Genomic DNA, 19,758 nt, shown 5'->3' on the forward strand with positions numbered 1-19,758 from the left:
CATTTTCTGGCCCGCGTGAGGGCACAGGACAGAGGAAGGGAAGGAGGCATGAGGGCTGGCAGTGCCAGGGAGCATCAAGCAGGGCTGTGGGAGGTGCCGTCAGAGGTGCTGGGGGGAGCAGAGTGGCGCAGCGGAAGCGTGCTGGGCCCATAACCCAGAGGTCGATGGATTGAAACCATCCTCTGCTAATTGGCCCTTTTATTCCCTCCTCCTGACAGCCGCTGCCTCTCCCAGCAACTTTTAACCTGCACTGCTCTAGCTCTCTGGGCACCCATGGCCCTCCTGTTCCGTCAGCCCCTTCCCTCTGCCACTGCCACCTTCTTTCTCCTTTGCCTTCTTAGGTGCCAGCACTCCCATAGTGCCCCTCGGCAAGGCAGACGGGTGGCTGTGGAGCAGCAGGCAGAGCTCCCCCCACAAGGAAGTGGGTGGCCTGTGGACACAGGCATTTCTCCCTTCCCATCCGGCAGCTCAATCCCAACTTCCCAGCCGCAAGCAGGGACCTCCAGGAATCTGGGACAAGGCTGCTGCTACTTTGGCAGACACCACTGCAATCAGCTTGACCATCTGGGGGGTTTCTCCATCCTAGTCAGTTTGCTGCCGTGCTCACTCGCAGCTCCAGCCAGGAGCAGGGCTGAGTAGGTATTCCCAGTGGGCACTGTATTGGCCATACGTGGCTCGGTGTTGGCAGTGGTGGGGAGAGGGGCTGCTGCAGGGTGGCCTCTGTGGGGAAGAGCTAAGGGGCTGCCCTGCACCACACACACAGCTGGTTCCAGGGGCCTCCACAACACTGAGCCATCTGCAAAGCTTGTGGCACCCGGGGCACCCATGCTGGCTGGAGCAGGTGGATATTCCTGAAGGAATTGCAACCTGCGGAGAAGGCACGCCAGTGAAGACCTTTCCTGATGGGCCTGAAGCCTGTGGAAGAGCCCACACTGAAAGAGATTTTCCTGTTCAGAAGCGCAGCATGTGGAGAACCCATGCTGGAGTAGTCTGCAGTGAAGGAGTGCAGCTGAGCCTGGAAAAATTGGGAGGCATGGCGGTGTTTTCTTTGTCTTCTCTTGCTCACTACAAGACAAAACACACACATAGCCTGAGACTTTCCCTCTCTTCTGGCTTCTCAGGACTGGAATTCAGTGCTGGACACCCACCCCCTCACTCCCACGTGCACATCAGCAGGTGCTCTGAACCCTAGACTGTACCACAGGTCTGTGCAGAATCCGTGCCTGGAGCCCAGGCCTGGTTTGTCCAGTGTCCTGCTCCAACCCTGGGCAGCCCCTGATGCCAATCCACTCTCCCCACTGGCTAGTGCAGCTTGAGATTTCCTAGCAAATACGCCTCTCTCTCTCTCTCACACACACACACAAAAACACCCGCTAACCCCCCCAAAACCAGAAAAGCACAGTCTGACAGAAATGAGCTAGGAGAAGAATGCAATGAAAACAAGACCAATCGCATTCTTGTTCTTCACCTGTCTGGAAAGGGTTTCCAGGATGAGTTGCTCCTTCCCCTTCCCAGGGATCGAGGTGAGGAGGACCAGCCTGCCGTTGCCCCCATTCTCCTTTGTGCCTTTTGGGAAGACAGGAGTGACAATGACTTTCTTCCTGGACTCAGGAGCCTCTCCCAGTTGTCGCGACCTTTCAAAGATAATGGAGAGTGGCCTCTTCTATGGGTCTTTCTTGGCTGAGTGCTTCACGTGCTTCCTGGCAGCAGGAAGATAGCACGGGTATCTGCAGGTGAGCTCCCTGTTACCTGAGTACCTGACTGGCCAGAAGCCAGAAGATCGCTTGCATGTTGACTGTGAGTCTGCCTCTGGCTCTGCAGGCAATGGGCCATCCACAGGAATATCGCTTGTGCTAAGTGCTCGTCTTCATTCCAGAGTGGATACCACTGCACGGTATATCTTTTCATATCCAAACACTTCTTGGTCCAAAGGAAGCGGACAGTCCCTGAGAGGGAGATCTGAGAACATGCGGGCATGACAGTGTCAAAAACGGCCGTCCGGCAATCACAAAGCAATAGGAGAACCCACGGGGAATGACGCTGTCAGAAGTTGCCTCTTCCCTTTGTTTAGCGAGTGGGGGCTTCCTTGCCTGACGTGCTTCTGGGTACACAGGTAGGGTTGGCTGGTCCTGGCAGCCAATCACAGGTCTGCCTGAGAGCAGGTGGGTACGACGGGGTCCAGAAATGGCTGTCAGCCAATCACAGAGCAGTAGGAAAACATGGTGGTTATGGTGCTATTTAATAAGAAAATGGCAGCTGAAAGAAAATGGTGCCCCCCGTGTATGTAGGGGAAGGTACGTCCTGGTCACGTGTACTTCATCATTCATCACTGCCGGCATGGGCATTCACCAAAGCAATCATCCATCACCAAAACCAGTGGCAGCACAAGGCAGATTTTAGCCCAGGAACACGTAATGCACGGAGTCCTGCAACACAAATTGCTTACTGGCACACAGCATGGAATGTGGCAGATGCTCATATCCGTCCAACTTCTATAGACCAAGAAACTTGTGCTAGAAATGATCCACCTGGCCTATTGGAACATTATATAGACAGAGAATTGTTACCCTAGCATTGCCTGCTTTTTACTTGCTGATGGCTGAGCTACCACTACACACGTCTACAAGCCATGGACCTATCCAGTGCCTAGGAAGAAACCCAGGCTGGTTGCTGTGCCTTTTTAATTCAACCAAAGGGTACATCATGCAACCACACGTTAACCCAGGACAGTGTGATCGTGACTCTGACTGGGGCAGGCTCCGACCGCTCTACCTCAGCGTTATGCCCTCTGGTATTCCCCATGGGCACTGTATTGGCTAGCCATGGCAAGGTTTTGGTAGTGGAGGGGTCAGGGGGTGCTGCAGAATGGCCTCTGTGGGAAGAGATAAGGGGCTGCCCTGTGTCAGACACAGCCAGTTCCAGCTCCACAGTGGACCCACCGCACAAGACAGCTGAGCCGCCGTCAACATTGGTGGCCCCTCTGTGAAAACATATTCCAGAAAGGGCAGAAATCGACAGGCAGAGAGAGGTGGGAGGAAAAAACAGAGTGGGTGAGAGCAGAGACACGTCCTGCTTGGACAGGTAAAGGAGTTTGGTGTGAAGCACTGAAGTTGTCTCGGCACAGGGGAGAGGAAAGGCGATGTTTTGTGTTTGTGTTTTTGTTTCTCACTACTTGCATCCGTTTTAAGTGGCCAAGAATTGATTTTGCCCAAGTCAAGCCTGATTTTCCCACAAGAGTTTTGGCTAAGCCGTGTCCGTGTGTTTATCTTGAGCCATGAGATTTCTCATTGTGTTTTCAGTGCTCTGCATCGCCCTGCGGGTGGGGAAAGCAGTGAGCAGCTGGGTGGGCGTTTGTCTGTGCTTAAACCACCACAGGTACGTACACGCAAACGCACCTGCACCTGCATAGTACGTGCGCAGCTGGCCCACATATGAACGCAGATGGGGAGCGTGACCATTACCAGCATCCAGGAGCTGGAGTTTCCGTAGCCAACAGCTCAGAGGCAGAGAAGGACACCCACGTGCCAGCAGGTTGAGGTCGTGTGTATGTGTGCAGGGGGCTGGAAGGAGGAGGCGGGAGAGTCTGTGAAGCGGGGGAGCAGGCAAGAGGGCAGTTGGTGACCTGGCAGAGCAGGAGGCAGGCAAGAGTGGGACGTGGAGGAGCAGGAGGGAGGCCAGGCTCTGGGCTGGAGGAGCAGTAGGCAGCAGAGCATCCAGGAGCGTTGGTGGTATAGTGGTGAGCATAGCTGCCTTCCAAGCAGTTGACCCGGGTTCGATTCCTGGCCAACGCAGACCAGCTTTTCTTCTGCCTGGCTGCATCATGCCTTCCCCATTTAGCAACAGCAGGCTGCAGGGGCTGCTTTATACCATTCTGAGATTTCAGGCAGTGTTGAAGCACTGCAGCAGGTGCCCAGAGAACCTTGGGATTCTCCATGCCTGGGTGTCACACTCAAGTTTCAGTGGGGCTCAGGCACTGTGCTACCTGCTCTAGCTTTCGGGCTAGCCCTGCTTTAGGCAGGCATTTGGACTAGTGACCTCCTGAGATGCCTTACAGTCTACCTCCTTCCATGAAGCAACAATTCCCAGAGAGCTGTGCCCTCCCTCCTTCCTCTACATCACGGGCAGTAAGTCAGCCTCTTCCCCGCAGGAAGGGGAGCCCGCTCATTGCTCGGCACTTGGCGCATCTCCTGTCCTTTTGCCTTGACTCTCCAGACCCTTTCCCACACGCTGACCCCTTGAGACCAACACAGCATTCCCCCAGGTGTCGGTGTGGCACAGCCCTCCTTGCCCAGCATGCCCAGCCCTGAGCAGGGAAGAAGGAAGCACCCTTGCTGCCCCAGGAACCGTCCATGAGGAGGCGCTGCAGGCCAAGTGCTTGGCTTGCCATCCCCTGGGGCTCTGGAGGGAATGGAGGAAGTCACGGGAAAGGCAGACGTGTGCCTGGAGCCCTTGACAGGACACTGGCGTGCGTAGAGCCGTAATTCACTGACGGTTCCTTTGGTTGCTCCCCTGAAGGAGTGCCTTGGGCTTTGGGAGATGTGTCGGAAGTGTGCTGCGCCTGTGCTGGGTACTCCGGTTCCATGCGGTACGAAGCGCGTGTAGGAGCTGTGATCACCAGTCCGCAGCCCTTGGTGGGAGCAAGGCAAGGGTGCTCCCAGGATACATCTCCCCCTGCAGCAGTGCCAGGAGGAGGCTGGCTGAGGTGGGCTGGCTCTGGCAGCTGCAGGGTGCGGACCAGCAGCAGCAGCAGCAGCAGCGGGTCAGGATGGCTGAGTGGTCTAAGGCGTGTTGCGTTCAGGTTGCAGCCTCCCTGGGAGGCATGGCTTCGAGTCCCACTCCTGACAGGCTCTTCTCTCTGGCTGCCCCCCTTCATGGTTTCTCTCTCTTGGCCTCTCTCTTCAGTGGAGGATTCTTGCCCCTCTGGGGGCTCTGCTCAGCCTGCTGACCAGGTCTTGCTGCAGTCCCAGCTCCTGTAGAAGGAGAAATGGGCGTACCCATGCTGCCCCACCAGTAGCAGGTGGGTAGGCCTAGAACAGAATCATGGAAGGAGGAGAGCCCCTGGGGAACTCCACTTTTCCACTCTCCCCTACAAAAGTGACATTCTGCATGCCTCTCCTCTCCCCTGCAATATGGAGCTTTGGGCATTCTTCAAACATTCACCCACAGAATACTCTCTCCCTGCTTCTGCTTTACCCTTCAACAACCCTTCTGGTTGGAAGGAATTTCAGGGAGAGTGCATCCTCCTGCTTCTGGCAGGCTCCCACCAGCTGATCAGTGCTTTGTCCTTTTGGGTCATAAAATACCTTCAGGACAGACATTTCACAGCCTCTCTGGACCCCTGTTCCCATGCTTAGGCACCCTCTGGGTGATCATCTGTGTTTGTGTAGCCAGTCACAAACTGCCTGCTCAACTTCTGACGATGGCGCTCATCCTCCAGCCATCGCAGTAGCCTCCTGGTAGGCACCAGGAGGCTCCTATTAGATCCCTGCTAAGCATTTTCTTCTCCCAGCTGAGCAAGCCTTGGGTCCTCAGCCTATCCTCACAAGGCCAGAGCCCCCTGCCCTGACTATCCTAGCGATCCTCTGTGGAACATGCTCCAGTTTATCATCGCCATTCCTTGGTTCCCCAGATAGTCCTTCTCCCCCCGTTTTGGAGATGGGGCAACTTTTCCCTCTCCTTTGTCATCAGGGAGCTCCTCTGCCCTCTGCTCCCAAAGCTGGAGAGCCCCTGCGATGCATCCTTCCCTCTTTCAGGCCCAGTGGCACACTCTGTAGGTGGCAATCCAGGATGTGGCATTGACCAGCAGGATTTCAACACCCAGAAAGTTTCCCTGAGCTGGCAGTTCCTCACCAGCAAACAGGGACAGCACCAGTGGGAAGAGGGACCGGTGGGAGTAAAGGCCCACCAGTAAGAGGCCAATGTGGGCATGGCAGGCTCTCTCCAACACTGCTGACAGGACAGAGGCATCTTCACACAATCCCACCACAGGTTGCACAAGCACTGGTGGCATTTTTCAGAAGGACCCCAGTCAGGAAGTATGAGCCACAGAAGAGGTCCTCCTGTGCACACAGGAAGAGGAAGAGGAAGAGGGGACATGCACAGGGTGGTATCAGAGCATGCCGGAGCATGTCGGGATTGAGGGAGATGCTGAAGGAGCTGGGATTGTTCATCCTGGAGAATAGAGGGTGAGGGGGCTTCTGCTATATTAAGGTAGCTCTCTGGCTTGCCAAGGCCTGCCCTTAGCCAGAAATTTCTTGGGAGTGCAGGACACAGGAGTGGCTTGGCCTCCTGCGTGAGCCAGCCTGGCCTGAGCTGCAGCTCCCAGGAGCTGGGGAGCTCTGGGAGATCTCTGGCTGCCCATTGAAGCCTGTAAGGGGGGCACAAAGTGTCCTCCCCGCAGTGTCCCGCAGGGAGGAGCAGCATCGGAGGCTGCAGTGGACGGAACATTTGCCGTGACCTTGAGGAAGCAAACAGTCTGGGGAGCACAGGCAGCCCCAGCAGGCCGTGCTGCCAGGAAGGAAACCAAGGACAAAATACCCCAAGCAAGGAAGCTGCCTTGTGGGCACTGGCACACACAACCCACTGGCCCAGAACCCTTTCTCCCCAAGTGCTGGGTGAGACTAGCAGAGCCCCAGGAAGACCCTCCATTGCTTGGAGAAACGCTATCTCAGCCCCAGAAGGGACATCCCTCCTCCTGCAGCGGCACAGCTTCTGCATGGGAAAGGGCTGTCCCTTTCCCCGTGCTCCAGCCCCTGGAGTGTGGGGGGGGTCCCTCCACCTCTTTGCAAGACCTTCAGAGACTGGGCCCTGCTCTTGCTGCTCCCAGACACTCCTCCCACCCTGCTCGGTCCTGCAGATCCCAGGGATGGATGAGGAAAGCCCTCAGCGATGCTGCTTCTCTGGGACATGCTTTCAGATTTGTGACTCTGTGGAAATTCAACCCTTCTCCAGTGACTAGGTGTTTCTCACGCCCTCTCTGAATGTAACTCTCCATTTGAAATCTTGGGCTTGGGCACGGCAGCCTGGTCTGTCCTGTGGGTTCAGAAGCACCAGCTGCCAGCCCAGTGCTTTGGGCAGTTCAAAGGTACCAGGCGGTTGCGTCCTCAGTGTCCCGGGCTAAGTGTGAGATCCAGCAGAGTGTCTCCGCATGTGTTTCCTCCCGTCTGACTGCTGGGAGGAAGGGCCCTGCTCTCAACACACAGGCTCAAACCCTGCCACAAGGAGGATAGCTCCAGTGCAGCTTCTCCCCACTGTGTGCGTGGACCCTTGGCCAGGTGGACCCAGGGCATGTGGGAGAGCTGCCTTGAGCTAATAGTAGAATTCACCGAAGTCTGGACCAGTCTGGAGCAGCCTCAGGAGAGAAAAACCTCATTCTCACTGCGGGAAGGGCCGCTTTGGGGCAGAAGGGGACAGCGTGTCCTGCAAAAGAGGACCAGGCTCTGAAGTCAGCCAGGACTGTCCCAGCAGAGGAAGGCAGTCCAGCTTGTGCAACCCATAACAAGCTGCCTTGGGTCCTCCTGCCAGCTCTTCCCTCTGTTGAACCACATCCCCTGCCCTCTCTCTTGGTCGCCCCCTTCGGCAAGGTCAGGAGCTTGGCTAGGACCGCAACCAAGAGTAAGGATATGTGGTTAGCGGCTGCTTAGTATGAGGTACAAGGTGAGAACAGGACAGGCAATAACTTACAGAGGCAGACTTGGAGGCTGTCCAACATGGGGGTGAAGGGAGGCAGCAGCAGAGACCGCAAGTGCAAGCATCGAGCCACAGATCGCTGAGCCACGAATGTAGTCTGCAAGGTGCAACGTTGAAGAGCTTCAGCTGGAAAATTCATAAACTAGTCTAACGAGGAAAAGGCAAGATTCTCCCAGGTTACCAGCCTGGGTCTTGTAAGAGAGGGCGTGCCAGGCTTGCACAAAGTGCTCTGCCACTCCCTTGAAAGATCCTGTGAGCAGAGGGTGGCCTGGTGGCCCTGAAGAAGGCTGCACTTGCTGATGCCCAGGGAGATGGAGAGACTGCCAGGCTCAGCCAGGAGCACGTGGCTCGGCAAGGGTGGCCACAGGGGAAAGACCACACCTGTCCAGGAGGTCCCATGGTGTAATGGTGAGCACTCTGGACTCTGAATCCAGCGATCTGAGTTCAAATCTCAGTGGGACCTTGAGCTTTTGGCTCCCTCAGGGCTTTCCTCCGCATGCTTGCACATTTAGCTCTCTACGGCTACCTGAAGGGGGGTTGTAGTGAGGTGGGTGCTGCTCTCTTCTGTCAGGTGGCTGGAGATAGGATGAGAGGAAAGGGCCTCAAGTTGAGGCAAGGGAGATTTAGGTTAGCTATTAGGAAAAAATTCACTACTGAGAGGGTTGTCACACATTGGAATAGGCTGGCCAGGGAAGTGGTTGAGTCACCATCCCTGGAGGTATTCAAAAGGCGAGCGGTCGGTCGGGGTACTCCATAACACGATTTAGTGGGCATGGATGATGGTTGGACTCGATGATCTTGAAGGTCTCTTCAAACATAAATGATTCTATGATTAGCAGCCTTGCCTTGCTGTCAGGGCAATGGTTTAATGCACTCTCATCTTCCGTCCTTTCCTGTGCTCCCAGCCCTGGGACTGACACCAGTGCCCCTTCTGCTGCCCTGTGCCCACCAGCCGTCTGCAGCTTTCCTGAGCGCTGGACCTCGCCCCCTCTCTGCTCCCTTGGTCTTGATGGCTGCTCCTGGATGAGGGCGTCCAGCAGTGGCTCAGAGAATCACACAACACCTGAGGTGGAGAGCCTGCACTCCAAGCCTGGCTCAAAGCAGCCTCAAGTGGAGGAGGCTATTCAGGGCCTTGTCTGCTTGGATGTGGGACACTTCCAAAGATGGAGACGCTACAACACTCCCCGGGCAACCGTTTCCCGTCTTTCATTACCACTGTGTGTGGCAGTACTTGTATTCCCACCCCTGTCCATTGCTTCTGGTGCCATCCATTTCTCTGAGGCTTTTCTGTCTTTCTCTTGCCTGCTTGTTTATTTTTGGTGCTCTGGTATCAGTTCAGGGAGCTCCACCCACAACTGGCAGTGCCCCGTGCATGGGGACAGACTCACGGTCGTGGGAGAGAGCAGGTTCTCCCTCTGCCTTTATCCTGGGGTCGGCTGGGATAGAGTTTACTTTCACAAGGAGCTGGAGGGGGCCCAGCCAGGACAGCTGACCCGAACTAGCCAAGGGGGTATTCGATACCGTATGATGTCATGCTCAGTATATAACTGGGGGAGCTGGCGGTGGGGGGGTGAAGGGATCACAGCTCAGAAATGGGCTGAGCATCAGGTTCTGTGCGGTGAGCAATTGCACTGTGCGTCACATGCTTTATATATTCATTGGACAGCAAGCAGCCGTGTGGTGCTTAGTTGCCAGCTGGGCTTATCCCACGACATCCTTGCAGCTATGTTGGCGAACGGAGCGGGGAGGAGAACAAACCACCACAAGACTCCAGCGGTGCTGCACAGAGTCTTTAATGAGAAGGAGGAGATGCAGTGGCACGGAACAGAGACCAAGAAACACGTCTGCAGGGTTCAGGGAGGCACAGAGAATGGCCCATTTCCCAAGAACAAGCTCCAGGCAAAGCGCTTGCCTTTCCCCATTCCGATTGAGCCGGTGGCAATGCCAGCCCACCAAGAGCAGGCCCTAACTCCGGCACACTCCCTGCGTCAGCAGGAGGTTCAGCAAAGCAGAAGAGAACGAGCCCTTTCCTGAGGAGCTCAGAGCAAAGCAGAGCCACAGGAGACACGGCGAGGCCTGCAGTGCAGCGAGGAGCAGCAGGCACAGGTGCCTTCTGCCCGGTGGGATGAGGACACTCAGCCCACCTGCAAGCCGTGGCTACGCTCCTGCTGCTGCAGGATCCCTGTCTTCCTTGGTGCTCCAAAGGGGATGATCTGCTGGCTTCAGCAGTTCAGACCGCAGCGGGTGGGAGGCAGACACAGCCCTGACCCCCCCAGACCAAGGGAGCCCCCAGAAGAGATGGGAACCCCCCCGGCGCTGAGGGAGCTCCCAACAGCAGCTGACAGTGAGGATCCCACGGCTGTGCTCTGAGGGAAAGAGGTGAGGATGGGGCCCGGCAGGGTCACCACCACCGGAGAGGCCTGGATGGCCACCGTCGAATCAGCGCAGCGGGCGACACAGGGCTCACTGCAGCTGCTTGCAAGTGGGGTTGGGCCGGAGGCGCCGCAGGGCGTTGGGAGACAGGGTCTCAAGCAAGACATCTCTCGGCGAGGGAGGCAAAGCTGAAACACAAAGCAGGCAGGGAGCATGAACCTCAATAGCAGTCTGTCTGTCTTTTCCTCAGCTCTCTCCGTGGAGACTCTGTGGTTTCAAAACTCCCGGTACGCCTACGTTTGCCACGGCCATCATCGAGCCCTCCGAGTTGCACGGCACAGGAAAGCTGACCCACTTTTGGAATAGGCCCCAGCGCAGTGGCTTTAAAGCGCCTGTGGAAAGACTGATCATACCCCATCTCCATTGTGGCTTTGAAGATGGCACTGGATGCACTTGGCCATTTGGTTAGAGATGGCCTCCTGCAGGTGCACGTTCTGTGGGGCAGACCGCCCTGCAGCTGAGCCCCATGGATCCCCTTCTGCTTGAAAGAGCCCTCCTCCTCCCATGTCTCCCAAGCCACCTCCCCCAAAAGGCAAAGAGATTGCAGCCCTTCAACAGTTGTATGGCAGGGCAAAGCTGAGGCAGCCCAAGTATCAGCCTCAGTAGCCACCAAAACAGCAGTTCAGCTCACAGAGAGAGATGGAGGGGACTCAGGCTTACCTTGCTCCTCGAGGAAAGGGAGGCAAGACAGGAGGATGCAGAGCTTGGAGCAGCGCAGGCTTTTATGCTGTGTCCCAGAGCCCTGGGGGACCCACAAACATTCCTTGCTCATGAAGCCTCTCCACACCTAGTAATTGCAGCTTGCCAAGGCCTCTCTGGTGATTAAGCCCTTGCCTCTTTCACCCAAAATGTTTTCCTCTCACTGCGTATCGTCTAACATCAATATAATTAATTTGTGTCCAGCTCTGCTAAGACCTGTTTGCTCCGAGGTCTCAGGCTAGCTGTGCAGAGATTTTAAGTGACTGTGTCCTTCCCACAGCCAAATTAACCTGTTTTCCTCAGCAAGGTCATCCCAGATGCCAAAGGCCTAGACGGCCTGCTTTTGAGCAGAGGCTGAGCGCAGTGAGCCAAAAGATCGTGGCTCTTTCTCCTGGGTCAGGGATGGGGTGGCCCATTCCATGCATTTCAAACTACAAAGGGACATCGGATCAGTCTCCCAGAGCACCTGGGAGTCACATGGCCCTTGAGCAACCACCAAAAGGCACTGCCTTGGAAGACAGCAAATGCGGGAGGTTGCATAGAACCACCAGTTGATTCAGGAAGGATGCTAAAATGTGTGGAAAATCCCATGAGGAAAGCGGCACTTTGGGACTATAAGCTCTGGTATCCCTGGTACGCCTGAGGCTGGGGCAACGTGTGCACTGAAGTCCACTGCAGGGTGACTCATGTTTGCCTGGAGTTCAGGGTTTTTCCCAACTCCTCCACATCATGATGACTCCCAGGTGCTCTGGGAGACTGATCCGATGTCCCTTTGTAGTTTGAAATGCATGGAATGGGCCAGCCCATCCCTCACCCAGGAAAAAGGGTTGTGAGCTTTTGACTCCCTGCCCTGAGCCTCTCCTCAAAAGCAGGCCATTGAGGCTTCTGGGATGACCTTGCTAAGCAAAACAGGTGAATTTGGGCGTGGGTCTCTTTCAGAGAAGGAAGAGGGCAACTCATTGATCACAAAACCATGCTGTGGTAGAGCCTGATGAGCGTAAGCTAGGTCCTCCTGGCTGTCACTCCGGCCCACAGGGGTCTTCCTTCCAGCCCACAAAGGACTTCCTTTGACGTTGAGGTTTGCCACATCCCTGGTGAGATGAGGCTCTTCTCCCATATGGGATTGTGCAGTCTTGATGTTCTGCTTAAATTTACTCACAGTCTCCTGTGTGTCTATTAGGTGTTGAGATGCTTCATGAGCAAGGAATGTTTGTGCCCCCCCCCCCCAGGGCTCTGGGACACAGCATAAAAGCCTGCGCTGCTCCAGGCTCTGCATCCTCCTGTCTTGCCTCCCTTTCCTCGAGGAGCAAGGTAAGCCTGAGTCCCCTCCATCTCTCTCTGTGAGCTGAACTGCTGTCTTGGTGGCTACTGAGGCTGATACTTGGGCTGCCTCAGCTTTGCCCTGCCATACAACTGTTGAAGGGCTGCAATCTCTTTGCCTTTTGGGGGAGGTGGCTGGGGAGACATGGGAGGAGGAGGGCTCTTTCAAGCAGAAGGGGATCCATGGGGCTCAGCTGCAGGGCGGTCTGCCCCCCAGAATGTGCACCTGCAGGAGGCCATCTCTAACCAAATGGCCAAGTGCATCCAGTGCCATCTTCAAAGCCACAATGGAGATGGGGTATGATCAGTCTTTCCACAGGCGCTTTAAAGCCACTGCGCTGGGGCCTATTCCAAAAGTGGGTGAGCCTTCCTGTGCCGTGCAACTCGGAGGGCACAATGGGGGCCGTGGCAAACGTAGGCGTACCGGGAGTTTTGAAACCAAAGAGTCTCCACGGAGAGAGCTGAGGAAAAGACAGACAGACTGCTATTGAGGTTCATGCTCCCTGCCTGCTCTGTGTTTCAGCTTTGCCTCCCTCGCCGAGAGATGTCTTGCTTGAGACCCTGTCTCCCAACGCCCTGCGGCGCCTCCGGCCCAACCCCACTTGCAAGCAGCTGCAGTGAGCCCTGTGTCGTCCGCTGCGCTGACTCGACGGTGGCCATCCAGGCCTCTCCGGTGGTGGTGACCCTGCCGGGCCCCATCCTCACCTCTTTCCCTCAGAGCACAGCCGTGGGATCCTCCCTGTCAGCTGCTGTTGGGAGCTCCCTCAGCGCCGGGGGGGTTCCCATCTCTTCTGGGGGCTCCCTTGGTCTGGGGGGGTCAGGGCTGTGTCTGCCTCCCACCCGCTGCGGTCTGAACTGCTGAAGCCAGCAGATCATCCCCTTTGGAGCACCAAGGAAGACAGGGATCCTGCAGCAGCAGGAGCGTAGCCACGGCTTGCAGGTGGGCTGAGTGTCCTCATCCCACCGGGCAGAAGGCACCTGTGCCTGCTGCTCCTCGCTGCACTGCAGGCCTCGCCGTGTCTCCTGTGGCTCTGCTTTGCTCTGAGCTCCTCAGGAAAGGGCTCGTTCTCTTCTGCTTTGCTGAACCTCCTGCTGACGCAGGGAGTGTGCCGGAGTTAGGGCCTGCTCTTGGTGGGCTGGCATTGCCACCGGCTCAATCGGAATGGGGAAAGGCAAGCGCTTTGCCTGGAGCTTGTCCTTGAGAAATGGGCCATTCTCTGTGCCTCCCTGAACCCTGCAGACGTGTTTCTCGGTCTCTGTTCCGTGCCACTGCATTTCCTCCTTCTCATTAAAGACTTTGTGCAGCACAGCTGGAGACCTGTGTTCATCTCTCCTCCTCCCTCAGTTAGCTACGTGCTCTGCAAGAAAGAGTAACTGGTTTCTGTCCTGAGTTTACCACATGTTGTCCATAGAGCTCCCTGAACTGATACCAGAGCACCAAAAATAAACAAGCAGGCAAGAAGAAGACTAAAAGCCCCAGAGAAATGGAGTGTGAGTCTGTAACCTGCTCATCACAGCCCTGAAATGTCTCCCAGGGTCAGCCCTGCGTCCCAACCCTGAAAGCATTCAGAAGCTGATCTCATTTCTTCTGCCAGTGTTCCCAGTGCTTTCTGCATGTATGCTCAGGAAGCAGTGACTTTTCATTGCCTCCCCCGAGTACTCCCTGGCAGAGGATATTAGCAGGCTTATGAACTGGCCTGGGATGGTAACATGGAGAAGTGTGCTCAGCTGAGTTGTGGAGGGTGTCGTCCAAAACAGGCAGGGATAAGTTGCCTCTCTGAGCCTGAATCTCAGCGAGACTCATGGGATTTGGAAGTCAGGTTTATGCCTCCTTTCCTTTTGCTGATGCACCTTGCTACTCACAGGTGTTTTGGAGGCAAGAAGCACCTAAGCTGCTCAGCAGTAAAGCAAGGCCTCCTACTTGCAAGCATGCAGCCAAGCACAAAGCTAGATCCAGTGTCACTGTTTAGTCTTGCAGATTATGCATTACTCTCCTCAGCGCTGCACCACCAACACCTCTCAGCGGTCACTGCTGCTCCAGGTGCATGAATTTTGGACCAGGGGCACATCTTCCCCTGACCGAATGCTGTTGCTTTTGCTTTCTCTCTTGGTCCCATCCGGCAGCAAGTGGAAAGCCTTCTGCAAGGTGTCCTTCCTCTGCAGCAGACCTCCATGTCTGCATGCTAGGTGTCCTTACAGGGATGCCACCAGTGTCTTTGTGTGGCTGATTCCCACTTCTGCACAGCTAGGGGCTCTGTCAGCCCTGCCAAAGGGACACTGAGGTGATTAAGGACTTGGCTCATCTGTCATACAAGGACAGGCTGGGCAGCTGGGGTTGGTTAGCCTGGGGAAGGGAAGGCTGAGGGTGCTGAAGAGTGGACAGGTAGATTAAAGGAGAAAGCGCCATCCTCTTGTCAGTGGTGCCCAGTGGGAGGGCAAGAAACAATGGACAGAGGTGGAAATATGAGAAATGTCTCACACTAAGTAACCCCATTTTACTGCGGGGGTGGTCAAAGACCAGTGTCCGAATTGGTGAGATGTGATTGTTAATACAGACATTTGAGTTAACGTCTCAGTCCTCTCAATTGTTGCTCACAGTCTTTGTATGAAAAACAGCCATTGCAATTCTCTCTTTCATTGGTGTTGTGGGAATAAACTCCAGGGGATGGGTATGGAGTGGAAAGGAGGAAAGCGCTGGTTTTCATGTCTGGACGTAGGCAGCATGATAGCCAGATGGATTTAGGATGGGCATTTCAGTAGGGAACTGAGCACGCACAATCACAATCCTGATCTTCATAACTCCACCTATTTGTAGCACTGCCGATGACAGAGTGGGAGTCTGTAAATACTGTGCTAATACAACACCACCACCCAGATTGGGTTTTGACTGTCAGCAGAGCAAAGAACGTTGCCTTTCTTGCTTTAAGTAACCGTGGAATCAGAGACTTGAGAAGCTTTGTCCCCTTTAGGTAGAGAGTCTAGTTGAGAGAGGATCCCTTTGACCACAGGCCGTAAGCTGCAAGAGAAGTGAGGGTGTCTCATTTCTTAGTGACCAGGAACATCGTTACACCCAATTCCAGTAAACTTCAGGATGCCTCTGCAATGCTGGAGACTGGACAGGTTAGGTCAGCCTCTCCAGGGTGACTTCAGATCAGACAGAGAGGCCTCTAAGCCACTACATCCACCCCACCTAACGCCCGTAAGTAACTATAGCGTGCAGCACTTCCCCCAAGTAAGTATATGCTCTTAGTTTCAGCAGTCCCACTGGTTACGTTCTATGGTCCCCTGAATTTTTTCTCTGAGGGACTGGACATGTATCTTGAAGGCATCTGGCAGTCCTCTAATGAGGGGTTTAAGTCGGTTAGGGTTGACCAGGGCAGCTATGCAGATGATAAACCAATAGGAGATTTGTCTTTCAAAAAAACCCCAGGTATACAGCCATGGCCAGAACAGCAGTCAGCCTGAATCTAGTATAAAATCCTCCACCTGCACGGGATATTGGTTTAGAACAATGAAGATTAACACCCCACTGAGCATCTGTCCACACCACCTGCCCGGGAGAAGCACATACTGATCTTGGGAGCAATAGTAACTGAGTAACATGAGTAATTTGATTGGTCGACACAACTGTATTGTAAACATATACCAACCCTGCTTTCCTCTATCTTGGGGTCCTCCATGCATTAGGCTGGGGCTCCACTATGTGCACAGCCAAAATAGGAGGATTAATTCCCTTGGTAATGCTAAGCGTCCTTTTCTCCGTCCTCGGCCGGCAAAGAACAGACGTTGACACCGGGCACAGTCCCACAGCCCCCTGGGAGCTGGACTTCTGGGCAGGGTGGCAGCCCTCCTGAGCTCGCTGGAGAGCAGCTGCCCTCTGCCCTGCAAAGCAACAAGGCTGCCCCCTCGCTCCGGGGTTTCCTCCAGTGCCTGCAGAGCCAGCTTGGGTGGCCAAGAAGAAAGTCCCCATGCAGGGTTGTGGGCAGGAGATGTGGGGAGAAGGGCAAGGCAAGGCCCTTGAGCTACCCACCCCAGGCCCAAAGGAGGTGAACTTTGCAGAGAGCCCATTTTCTGGCCCGCGTGAGGGCACAGGACAGAGGAAGGGAAGGAGGCATGAGGGCTGGCAGTGCCAGGGAGCATCAAGCAGGGCTGTGGGAGGTGCCGTCAGAGGTGCTGGGGGGAGCAGAGTGGCGCAGCGGAAGCGTGCTGGGCCCATAACCCAGAGGTCGATGGATCGAAACCATCCTCTGCTAATTGGCCCTTTTATTCCCTCCTCCTGACAGCCGCTGCCTCTCCCAGCAACTTTTAACCTGCACTGCTCTAGCTCTCTGGGCACCCATGGCCCTCCTGTTCCGTCAGCCCCTTCCCTCTGCCACTGCCACCTTCTTTCTCCTTTGCCTTCTTAGGTGCCAGCACTCCCATAGTGCCCCTCGGCAAGGCAGACGGGTGGCTGTGGAGCAGCAGGCAGAGCTCCCCCCACAAGGAAGTGGGTGGCCTGTGGACACAGGCATTTCTCCCTTCCCATCCGGCAGCTCAATCCCAACTTCCCAGCCGCAAGCAGGGACCTCCAGGAATCTGGGACAAGGCTGCTGCTACTTTGGCAGACACCACTGCAATCAGCTTGACCATCTGGGGGGTTTCTCCATCCTAGTCAGTTTGCTGCCGTGCTCACTCGCAGCTCCAGCCAGGAGCAGGGCTGAGTAGGTATTCCCAGTGGGCACTGTATTGGCCATACGTGGCTCGGTGTTGGCAGTGGTGGGGAGAGGGGCTGCTGCAGGGTGGCCTCTGTGGGGAAGAGCTAAGGGGCTGCCCTGCACCACACACACAGCTGGTTCCAGGGGCCTCCACAACACTGAGCCATCTGCAAAGCTTGTGGCACCCGGGGCACCCATGCTGGCTGGAGCAGGTGGATATTCCTGAAGGAATTGCAACCTGCGGAGAAGGCACGCCAGTGAAGACCTTTCCTGATGGGCCTGAAGCCTGTGGAAGAGCCCACACTGAAAGAGATTTTCCTGTTCAGAAGCGCAGCATGTGGAGAACCCATGCTGGAGTAGTCTGCAGTGAAGGAGTGCAGCTGAGCCTGGAAAAATTGGGAGGCATGGCGGTGTTTTCTTTGTCTTCTCTTGCTCACTACAAGACAAAACACACACATAGCCTGAGACTTTCCCTCTCTTCTGGCTTCTCAGGACTGGAATTCAGTGCTGGACACCCACCCCCTCACTCCCACGTGCACATCAGCAGGTGCTCTGAACCCTAGACTGTACCACAGGTCTGTGCAGAATCCGTGCCTGGAGCCCAGGCCTGGTTTGTCCAGTGTCCTGCTCCAACCCTGGGCAGCCCCTGATGCCAATCCACTCTCCCCACTGGCTAGTGCAGCTTGAGATTTCCTAGCAAATACGCCTCTCTCTCTCTCTCTCACACACACACAAAAACACCCGCTAACCCCCCCAAAACCAGAAAAGCACAGTCTGACAGAAATGAGCTAGGAGAAGAATGCAATGAAAACAAGACCAATCGCATTCTTGTTCTTCACCTGTCTGGAAAGGGTTTCCAGGATGAGTTGCTCCTTCCCCTTCCCAGGGATCGAGGTGAGGAGGACCAGCCTGCCGTTGCCCCCATTCTCCTTTGTGCCTTTTGGGAAGACAGGAGTGACAATGACTTTCTTCCTGGACTCAGGAGCCTCTCCCAGTTGTCGCGACCTTTCAAAGATAATGGAGAGTGGCCTCTTCTATGGGTCTTTCTTGGCTGAGTGCTTCACGTGCTTCCTGGCAGCAGGAAGATAGCACGGGTATCTGCAGGTGAGCTCCCTGTTACCTGAGTACCTGACTGGCCAGAAGCCAGAAGATCGCTTGCATGTTGACTGTGAGTCTGCCTCTGGCTCTGCAGGCAATGGGCCATCCACAGGAATATCGCTTGTGCTAAGTGCTCGTCTTCATTCCAGAGTGGATACCACTGCACGGTATATCTTTTCATATCCAAACACTTCTTGGTCCAAAGGAAGCGGACAGTCCCTGAGAGGGAGATCTGAGAACATGCGGGCATGACAGTGTCAAAAACGGCCGTCCGGCAATCACAAAGCAATAGGAGAACCCACGGGGAATGACGCTGTCAGAAGTTGCCTCTTCCCTTTGTTTAGCGAGTGGGGGCTTCCTTGCCTGACGTGCTTCTGGGTACACAGGTAGGGTTGGCTGGTCCTGGCAGCCAATCACAGGTCTGCCTGAGAGCAGGTGGGTACGACGGGGTCCAGAAATGGCTGTCAGCCAATCACAGAGCAGTAGGAAAACATGGTGGTTATGGTGCTATTTAATAAGAAAATGGCAGCTGAAAGAAAATGGTGCCCCCCGTGTATGTAGGGGAAGGTACGTCCTGGTCACGTGTACTTCATCATTCATCACTGCCGGCATGGGCATTCACCAAAGCAATCATCCATCACCAAAACCAGTGGCAGCACAAGGCAGATTTTAGCCCAGGAACACGTAATGCACGGAGTCCTGCAACACAAATTGCTTACTGGCACACAGCATGGAATGTGGCAGATGCTCATATCCGTCCAACTTCTATAGACCAAGAAACTTGTGCTAGAAATGATCCACCTGGCCTATTGGAACATTATATAGACAGAGAATTGTTACCCTAGCATTGCCTGCTTTTTACTTGCTGATGGCTGAGCTACCACTACACACGTCTACAAGCCATGGACCTATCCAGTGCCTAGGAAGAAACCCAGGCTGGTTGCTGTGCCTTTTTAATTCAACCAAAGGGTACATCATGCAACCACACGTTAACCCAGGACAGTGTGATCGTGACTCTGACTGGGGCAGGCTCCGACCGCTCTACCTCAGCGTTATGCCCTCTGGTATTCCCCATGGGCACTGTATTGGCTAGCCATGGCAAGGTTTTGGTAGTGGAGGGGTCAGGGGGTGCTGCAGAATGGCCTCTGTGGGAAGAGATAAGGGGCTGCCCTGTGTCAGACACAGCCAGTTCCAGCTCCACAGTGGACCCACCGCACAAGACAGCTGAGCCGCCGTCAACATTGGTGGCCCCTCTGTGAAAACATATTCCAGAAAGGGCAGAAATCGACAGGCAGAGAGAGGTCGGAGGAAAAAACAGAGTGGGTGAGAGCAGAGACACGTCCTGCTTGGACAGGTAAAGGAGTTTGGTGTGAAGCACTGAAGTTGTCTCGGCACAGGGGAGAGGAAAGGCGATGTTTTGTGTTTGTGTTTTTGTTTCTCACTACTTGCATCCGTTTTAAGTGGCCAAGAATTGATTTTGCCCAAGTCAAGCCTGATTTTCCCACAAGAGTTTTGGCTAAGCCGTGTCCGTGTGTTTATCTTGAGCCATGAGATTTCTCATTGTGTTTTCAGTGCTCTGCATCGCCCTGCGGGTGGGGAAAGCAGTGAGCAGCTGGGTGGGCGTTTGTCTGTGCTTAAACCACCACAGGTACGTACACGCAAACGCACCTGCACCTGCATAGTACGTGCGCAGCTGGCCCACATATGAACGCAGATGGGGAGCGTGACCATTACCAGCATCCAGGAGCTGGAGTTTCCGTAGCCAACAGCTCAGAGGCAGAGAAGGACACCCACGTGCCAGCAGGTTGAGGTCGTGTGTATGTGT

General features: G+C 55.1%; 3 non-coding genes across 3 annotated transcripts; all 3 read left to right on the plus strand.

The window, feature by feature from the left end:
• The first annotated feature begins 3,719 nt into the window (after nt 1-3,719).
• On the plus strand, nt 3,720-3,791 carry TRNAG-UCC (transfer RNA glycine (anticodon UCC)). Its single transcript has one exon. It is a non-coding gene; the product is annotated as a tRNA-Gly (tRNA).
• A 4,289-nt stretch (nt 3,792-8,080) lies between these two features.
• On the plus strand, nt 8,081-8,152 carry TRNAQ-CUG (transfer RNA glutamine (anticodon CUG)). Its single transcript has one exon. It is a non-coding gene; the product is annotated as a tRNA-Gln (tRNA).
• Nucleotides 8,153-16,322: 8,170 nt separating this feature from the next.
• TRNAM-CAU (transfer RNA methionine (anticodon CAU)) lies at nt 16,323-16,394 on the plus strand. The gene has a single exon. It is a non-coding gene; the product is annotated as a tRNA-Met (tRNA).
• Nucleotides 16,395-19,758: the final 3,364 nt, after the last annotated feature.

The sequence above is a fragment of the Accipiter gentilis genome, chromosome 10 (assembly GCF_929443795.1).
Source record: "Accipiter gentilis chromosome 10, bAccGen1.1, whole genome shotgun sequence".
In the NCBI taxonomy this organism is placed as follows: Eukaryota; Metazoa; Chordata; class Aves; order Accipitriformes; family Accipitridae; genus Astur; species Astur gentilis.